We start from the raw sequence: 10,085 nt of genomic DNA, 5'->3' as shown, positions 1-10,085 counted from the left end.
TAAGCTTGGGTAATATGGACGAGCAGCTAGAAAAAGACAAAAACCATCTCCTTCAGCTAATTTATATCATGAAAATAAAGAAATGGGATAAGGAAATGTCAGAAAAATCCACTTCATTTTGGGATAGAGAGATATTTGTAGATGAATCCAGATTTGCATTATATTCAGACAGTCGATGTGTTTGCGTCTGGAGGCTTCCCAATAAAGAATTTGATTTGAAATAACTCCAACCAACTGTAAAACATGGCGGTATCTCTGTAATGGTATGGGGAGTTCTCACCAGCAATGGTGGTTCTGAGCTGACCGAATGTGTTGGAACCATAAACTCTGAAAAATATATCGAAATACTTAAACAAGGACTACTTCCGATGTATTCACACGATAACTTAACAAAAAATGAGTTTTTTGTTTCATGGAAGATGGAGCTCCATGCCACACAGCGAAAAGGAATCAAAAATGGCTGACTGAAAATAGGATCACAAGCTCACTTGTCCGAGCCAATCTCCTGACAAGAAACCAAGTGAAAATCTTTGAAGCATACTAGATAGAGCTATACGAAAAACTCGACATACCCTAAATCTACAGATGAATTGTTTCGATTGTTGCATGAAAAGTGTGTAAAAATTCCACAAGAGACAATCTCAACACTCATCAGTTCAATGCCAACGAGACTTTTAGAATTAAACTGCAAAGGGAATATCAACTAAATACTAACGTACGTAATCCTAATTGTATTCATGATATAAATTGGTTGAAGATGTTCTTTTTTTCTAGTTGAATGTCCACATTACCCAAGCGTATGCATATATGTAACACACATTCTTGGACCAACTTCTAGCTGCTTTGCAATGTCAGAAGCCTTCGGACAGTGTTCGTTTTCCACAATTCTCTTCAAACAGCGAAGCATCCTTTCAATTGTTAACTTAGCGTATCAAATTTAAAAAAATGAAAATTAAAGGTGACTATTTACTCCCTGCATGTCTGTGTATATATATGTGTGTATGTGTGTGTGTGTGCGTGCGTGTGTGCGAGTGTGTGTGTGTGTGTGTATGTGTGAAAGAATAGAAGACAACAAAGCCAAGGCGGTGTGGAATTTTCAGGACATTTATAAAGGGAGAGTTAGTTTTACGGCTGTTACTGAGATATTAGGGATATCTCCTCATCAGAGACGATATGAGTTTATTTACATTATTTACCATTGACGGATCTTTGTTCTCATCTTGTTTGTTAACACAACGTTTCGGCTGGTGTACCCTCCAGCCCTCATCAGGTGTCTGGGTTCTCATTCCTAAGGTATGTTTCGGTGCTATTATTATTATTATTATTATTATTATTAGAATCTAACTTTTAGAATAAAAGAAATATTTTGCTGTAAATTTGTATATGTATATGTGTTCATGAAGAAGTTTGTTGAAGCAAAATAGTTCTTGCAGTCTTTCCTATGTGTAAATAATAAAAAAAATGCTCCGATGATCTGCTGATTGACAAATCGTATACCGATGAATAATATCGATGCATTGAAGCTGTAATTAAAATATTAACAGGAAGACCGCTCTGCGAGCAGTTTTTTGTTCGCGACTTGATAATATATAATAGATTTTAACATGTCTTACAAATTGCGTTCGTTACACAGGCAGAGGACAGGATCGATAGTGTTTCAATTGTTTGCAAATTTACCGCTCTCTTGTACTCTTGATGATGAGAGATGTGACTTTATCTTGTTAAAGTAAGTATTATTGTTCTATAATATACTTTGCTTACTATCAACCACATTTCTAGCACACAATTTTCATTTTACAGATTCCTGTAGAAGGCGATATACAATGTATAATTATTCTGTTATATAATGCTAAAATTATAAAAATGAAAAAAATGTATGTTAGCTAAATCGCATCAAAACCGTTGCTGAATTTAATGTATCCTCAAATTTTCTTTCAGAGATGCATTATACTGTGTATGTAGAGTGTATATCTGTGTAGATATACATGTACGCATATGTGTGTGAATGAGTATGTATATATCCATCCTTCTTATAGGAAAGATGAGAATTCATGAAAAAAAGAAAGTTTCTAAAATGAAAATATAATTAAAATATTTAAAACACTGGAACCAAAATATGTCATTGGCAAAATGCGGAAGTGAAATAGAGGAGTTAAATACATACGAGCATGTACAAATATCGGAGAAATAAACGAGCATGCGTAAGAGGGTTAGGATAGCAAAGGTCGATAAATGAATTACGAAACAGTAATAGGGGATGTTATGTGCGTTGATTTATTATTTCTTCAGAAATTGTATTGTTTTAAATTTTGTTTCAAAACTATCTGTCATCATTTATTAATTACATTATTTTTCTTATCGATTTTTGTTTGCCAACGGATATTCTAAACGTTATTAAGATTCTCGTTTGATTAATTGTACAAAGCATTCTGCCAACCACCATCTTTGACTGGCATGTCAGCATGGAATGAATTATGAATATGGTTTAGTATCTATACAATAGGATATTAAAAAAGGGAAAAGGAAAAATTCTGGGTTAAACAGAGTCAATTATATTATGTATATTTATATCCATTTTGTGGTTTGTGTAATGTAGTCGATGGAGCGATGGTGTGCCTGTATGTTCGTGGCGGCTGAATATAAACGTGTCTGCTTCTGGTTGTCTTTTGATAATTTGTATTTAATTTATCATTGTATCCATCTAATTAATAGCGTCGGCTCGAAGTCCCATTTTGTTATGCTCGACTAGTATAAAATTATTCACCGCAAAGCGGTAATAAAAAAATTAGGAAGGCAAATATCAAGAAATAATTGTACTAAGCACACCGCTGCTGTTAATCTATGAAAGTTAACTTGGTCTTTTTTTTCATATCATTTTATTTTCATTTCTTCTTCAAAAACATTCAACTATGATTCTTTGCTTTTCCCTCTCGTCGGCTAATATTGCTTAGCAACAATTTGAGTATTTGAGGAGATAATATCATTTGCTATCTGACTTGGCTAAACAAACCGTTTTCGATTCAGAGTTATTTCGAAGCCTCTATCGATCTGTTAATAATTTCAAATGGTCTTCTCTTGCTGCCAGTTCTTAAAGATTCAATGAAGGAGAATAATTCATAGTACTACAATTGATGTTAGGCTTCTGGATTTAAAGATCGAGTTATATGGTGTTGGTAGAGGAGTACATTGTATTTGTGGATGCTGGCGTAAACTTCCATGCCTGTCTTTGTCAAAACCATCCTAAAGGAATGGCAATAAAGACTAGCAATATTTAATGCATATTATTTCGCACATAATATAAGGCAAGTTATACTCAACACAGTTGGGAAAAAAAATTCATTCACCAATTTCAAGTAAAACCAAATGGGCCATGAACATATTCATATTCGCAACAATCAACAGCACTATCAATATACGGATATTCAAATTAACACATATTAGTATCACTGTTCGTTTCTGCATTTAATTACTTTCTATAGAAACTGTTTGCAATTGAACATAATGTAAAAGAAATGATGAAAGTGATGACAAGTCAGACATGAAACCGCACATAAACTTATAAAGCTCACACTTACACACGCACACACACACACACACACACACACTCTCTCTCTTACACACACACGCGCACACATACACACATATAACATAACTGGATGAATTTATACTTAACTATATGTATTTATACAAGTAGATATCTTAGTGGGTTTGTGTCACTTACTATGCAAAGTACATCACATGCTTTCAAAGGAGCAAAGTAGAAGCGAAAATTTATTTTCATGTGGACTATTTTCTGTCAATAATTACTGGTCAGTTACAGTCAGTTTGTAAACGAGCAGGCCCTTTAGTGAAGAAGCCGTTATATTAAAAGATCCTTGTGTGTTGAGGTGTGAGTGGCAAGGAGGCAGATGAAATATTCAGACATCGAGAAATGTTAATGTGCTTGTGGACTATAAATACCCATTGTGTTCTAACCTTAACATTTCTGTCTACGTCATTCCAACTTATTAAGACACGTTTGACTTCAAGATTTCTTAGTTCCGAGACGCATTACTTGCTATATTGGATTCTGTTCTGATTTCCATTTAAATGAGAGAACAGTATGCTTACAACATATTAATTTTTATGAGATGTCTCTTGAAATTATTTGCGGATATTATGAGGTGGATGTATAGCAGGCTCCAAGAGGAACGAAAAAATATTATACATCTTCAGAAGTCGCTAAAGGTATCAGATAGATATTACCTGAAGGGTTATCTGGCGGTGTTTTTGTAAATTGATCCGAGTAATCAGCGTAGCATTGATACGGGATAAAAATAGCTCACACTAACGATATGTAAACTGAAATATTGGTGAGTTGTAGTAAAGTATGTTGAGAGTAGTAAAATTATACGTGTCCTTGTTCTATTGAAATATACGCATAGTATATATGTAATGTACTTCTATAATACCTAATTTTGTGGTATGTGTGTGTTTGCCATTGTGCAATTTGCATTGAAATATGCAGTATATGGAGGATATATTTAGTTCCCTACTCTTTAGTCGTTAGCATTATATCAGATCGGATCATGGATGAAGTGTAGACAGAGAAATATAGCTTACATTAAGTGCATGTGGGATACGTATTTGTGATATTTATGTGTAAAGAGATAAAGATCTTGGAATTATCTTCCTGTGTTTTGAGAACATCTTGTTGCACGCAAATATTGCATGAATACATTTAGGCAAATTTACACCCACGAAGCCTCACCGAATTTCCAGCTGCACACGCAACAAAACTTAAACTTGCAACAAAGCACATTCAACGCATACAACTTTCATGCAATCTTCGCTGTTAATACGTTGCCTCGTTTCTCTTTCCCGATGCCAAAATTTAACATGCTTACTGCTTCATTTTTCAGCAAGATTCAACCGCTAACAAAACACAACGATGAATTATTTCTCAATCCTGCTTTACTAATTTTCCCCATCGTATAGTTCATTTCTCACATGCAGGAGATTTGAAGTCATCCATTTTTTACAAAACGTTGTTACCTTATCTGAACAGCGTGTGAATATTTTATCAATGATTTTGTGTTGCTTCTATGTTCGTCCTGGTATTTTTCTACAATAAACAAATAGATTTCAAATTACTAATCTAGACATCACATTTGGTCTCTTGAATTATATACGTTAGGATTATATATACATATACTTATACATACATTAATAAACACACGCACAAACTCGCACATTCACATACGCATACAGATGCATACTCATTGTTGCCAAGCAGTATCAATAAAAGTATAATTCTTAACATTGCTTAAAGTGTGACGCAATTCCATGATTTCTATTGAATGGATTTTATGACAATTTAATATTGCAATAAGAACTAGGAATGACAGGAAAAGGGTGAGCTTAATCCAACCGTTTATGCAGTTGTCGTTCACGAAGATTTCTAAACAAAAGTACATAAGTATATACGTTCCTTCAAACTTCGCAATTTTAACAAATATTGAAACAGTGAATATTCAAAGTAAAATCAGGATCGAATTACAAGATGATGAGCGGCAACGCGCAACGCCGAACAATTTGTAGTAAGTCGGAGCCTTTAAGAATACCACACACACACACACACACACACACACACACACACACACACACACACATGGAAACGCACACACATGCACACATGACAACATTTGGATCAACTTCCAACTTCTTCAGTTCACTTCTTTTGATCTTAAGTGTGAACGCGAGGCACAAATTTTCCTTCAACCCTTTTCATGCACAATTCTTTGCTCAAACTTCATTGGCAGGAGATGCAGGACACACCAGTCTTATCTACAAGTACGTCGATATTTCAGTGATCTTCCCCGAAAATCAGATAATGAATTTTCATGACGTTTTCATCTGTTCGCGATAGCCCTAAATGAGGTTGGCCTTCAAGTGACAATTGACCAATCACAAAGCCTGACAATTACTCGTGAACCTGTTGTTTGCTCATGACAGCTTCATTGTAAGCATGGCAACTGTTTCGGCTTCTGTTTTCTCTGGCAGAAAATAGAATCTCACAGATGTCTGTTGTTCCTTCGTTTCAGCCATTGCAAAAACCCTCGAACAGTGGATTTTCCCAAATTATCACGCAATATATTGGCTCCTATGTATATCTTGTTACAAAGATGACGCGAAAAAATGTTCATTTCTTATGGCTATACATTTATTCAATGGCGTTTCGAAAGTCATTCTGTAAGGAGTCATAGCCGGGTAAAATAGGAGACGTGAACAGTGTTATCGATCTGCGGAATACATGAAGGGCATACTTTAGCCTTGACAAGAACTGTTCTCAATCACGACAAATGGAAAGAATGCGATAAAATTCCGCATGAGTTTACCATACAATTTCCTTGGAAGTTAAGCTCCAAGAAGTAGTTTTATGGAGACACGCTTTTATGTGTGTGTATGTGTGCGCGCGCGTAGGTCTGTATGCATGTATATATGTAAAAGTGTGATCAACTTTTAGAGATCACATGTCATAACTAACAGGAAATCCTAAAACTAACATCTTAAATTTCGTTCCCAGGAAAATCTCTAGTACCTTGACAACATTTCTTTGTGTCCCCTTTCATACTTCGCTAATTAGTCAAATATTTAAATCACATAACACCTGTGTTTTGTTATTATTATTCCTTTTATTTCTTTTTGACAGAATATTGGCAGTATTTAATTTTTGAAGTAATTCAGTCGGCAATCAATGTATCAGCCTTCGCATACAATTTTCCGATGGGCGCGACGTTGATTACCACGATATGTCACAATAAACAAAATATAAAATAACTGCTACAATTCGAGGGGATCCTACGTCCTAGTGCAAAGTTTTCCTTCTAATGCTTGTCGTAGTGACACTACTTCAAGTTCTACATAATTGATTCCAAGCTAATGTAATAATCAACCAATTTAAAATACTAATCAGTGATTCAACATAATGTGAACGTTTGCAAAGTTTGGGGATATGCCATTTATTAAACCACAGTTTAATTGCATTTTTAATCCAGCAGACTGGGAATGGAAGGTTTTTTACTTATCTAATTATTGTTCAATTGCCAATAATTTATGTGTGTCCCATAATTTGGAATAAAGGACAATGTAGTGAGAGAAGATTCCGGATGTAAATTTACTTGAACGACCAACAATGGTCTTTCCGGCCAATTTTGCATACGATAGTGAGAATAATGTTTGATAATTACAGCACTCATGTCGCATATAAACATAAATCATTAGCTGATGTCATTTCATTTAGCAATAGTATTGACACTAAAGTAACGGCATACTCTTTCCCTATAAATACATTCGAGTGTGTTTCCGTGTATATGATTAACGTTTCTATTTTGATATCATGGTAATGGTAAGAAGTAAATCTCCGTTTTGCATCAGCAGGTGAGAAGGAAAACCTGGAACGTCCTGCAGAAATGTTGGCATTATTTACCACGGCGGCATAAACTGCATACACAGATACGAACTCCAACATGCACAAAGGCAACTGTGCATAGAAATGTATGTTTGTATGTATATATATGTGTGCCCGTGGGTCCATGTGTATATACATACATAGATACATACATACACACATACATACATACATACATACATACACACACACACACACACACACACACACACACACACATATATATATATATATATATATATATATATATATATATATATATATATATATATATATATATATATATATATATATATATATATATATATATATATACAATAGATGTATATGAATCAATAATTCGTGAATCAATACGGTGCATTTAAGTAATTTATTTCGAACGTCAAATCACTTTTCACTAAATGATAATATTCATTTTATTTTTTTCTCCTGTTTTAGTTTAAGAAGGTGTCGTCTCAATGCATATAGATGAATGGGAGTATAAATAAATATATATGTGCGTGTGTATGTATGTATATGTATGGAGATATTTACTTACATTTATTTGTGTGTGAGTGTGTATGTATATATGTATATCACTAACTGTATATTTTTACAGATATGGTGAATGGTTATTACGCGATATTAATTAATATATTTGTAAATTTAAAATTTACTTCGCCCTTCTTCCATCATTATTTTTACTTTTATACTACGAGTATAAAATTTATTAACATCCCTTTTTCTGTTTTCGATTTGTCTTTGATTAGCAATTTTTTTTTTTTCTGCACATCGTGTTTTTTGATTTTAGTACCTTTAATTTTATAAAAATCGCGTTTATTATTTGTTTTATTATCTGAATACTGGTTCCCTTATACATCTTTCATCAATACTTTTATTATTGTTATTGTTGTGTTGGTTTCTGTTGTTGCTGTAGTTATTATTAGTGTTTTTATTGCTACGAGTAATATCAAATCAACCGACGGATTTCGAAAATAGATACATTTCCACCGTAAATTAAAAAGTATAATTCAATAGAAAATATCTTGGAGGTAAAATCTAGTTAAAGTATAAACTACACGTACACGCACACACACATACACACACGTGGGCATATACGTGTGTGTGTGTGTGTATGTGTGTGTTTCCATATATGAGTGTGATTGTAAGTGTAACCGCGAGTGCATATAAGCACTTGGAAAATAATTAGGTGTATGAAAGTATTTTCAAAATAAATTTTCTTACTGAAGTTAATGAAGAAAAAATTATGAAAAAAAATTAATCTTACAGGATTAATAAAAAGAAATATTAGAAGAAGTATTACACACTTACATTTAGTAGATACACACAATATAATGCACTCATATGTACTCATAAGCAGATCCACCACACAATTATACTGTAAATGAGAAAATTATGTGTGCACTTACATTAATAATGAATGATAGAGCAGTTTCACTGAAATATAAAATATACTCACTCGCACCATCAATAATACACTAATACATAGACACAAAATTAAATGGCAAGCAACATGAAAAAACAGAAGCAAAAGTAATCAATAAAGGACTGAATAAATTTAATGTGAAATAAAAAAAAATTAAAATAAAATTATATTAAGATAAAATTATGATGAAGCTGAACTTTCGCTGTAGTTTTAAAAATACAAGTATTACGAATCATGTTGATGCGACTTGTTTTCTGTTACTTTCCATTCCCGCGAAAGATGTGGTTGATCTTTTTAATTGTTTTCTTTTATATCTGTATTTTTTATTTTTTTATTGTTTGCACAGATTGTAAATAGAGTTTTCATGGAAAATATAATTCTTTGATTTTTCTCTCCAGTTAATTTAACTTCTCCATACAAGTAAAAAATAACAACACCAATATCATAAAACACATTAAAAAATGTACAAACAAATGTGGGATATAGAAGATATTTTCAGTGAAGACTAAAATTATACGCAGCTAAAAACAAAATAAAAAGAAATATTTCTCTTGTGTTTCATTCAAAAAGGTTAATTAGATAAAAAGACAAAAATGTGCAAAATACAAAAAAAAAAAAAAATTATAATAATAATAATAATAAAATAATAATTCTGAGAGCAATTCAGGAGAAAAAGGATAAAAAAATAATTAACAAGCTAATATTGAAACAGTAAAGAATATAGAAAAATATGTCAAAAATGAACAACAATTTCCATTGAACTTTGGATAAAAATAGCATAAAAATAAAAATACGATTAAAAAAGTTAAGTCTAAAACAAAAAAGTCATGAAAATTTTAAATGAAATAATTGATTTTGTTTCATATGATTTTGAATTCAAATATGGCTACATTGTTAACCAAATATGCGACTGTTTCAATTCTACATTTATAAAACTTCCTGCAAAAATTGCTATAGATGCATTTTTATTGTGCTTATATGTGCAAACATCTCCATATAACCTAGCTCCTTTTTTTTAAATTTCAAACGACATCGCCAAGAATGCAGAGCTGTGTACAATCAATGGCACATACAAAAAACATCCATATGAACAAACACTACGTAATTGCTTAGAATTCGGGAGGGAGGGAAATTCTATCGTCCGCCTTTGTTTGTAAGCGATGAAATAGTTCAGCGATACAAAAATTTGTGGGACACTTAGATTCATCT

Source organism: Octopus bimaculoides, chromosome 19 (assembly GCF_046866305.1).
Source record: "Octopus bimaculoides isolate indiv1 chromosome 19, ASM4686630v1, whole genome shotgun sequence".
Classification (NCBI taxonomy): domain Eukaryota; kingdom Metazoa; phylum Mollusca; class Cephalopoda; order Octopoda; family Octopodidae; genus Octopus; species Octopus bimaculoides.
This window is presented reverse-complemented; position numbering follows the sequence as displayed.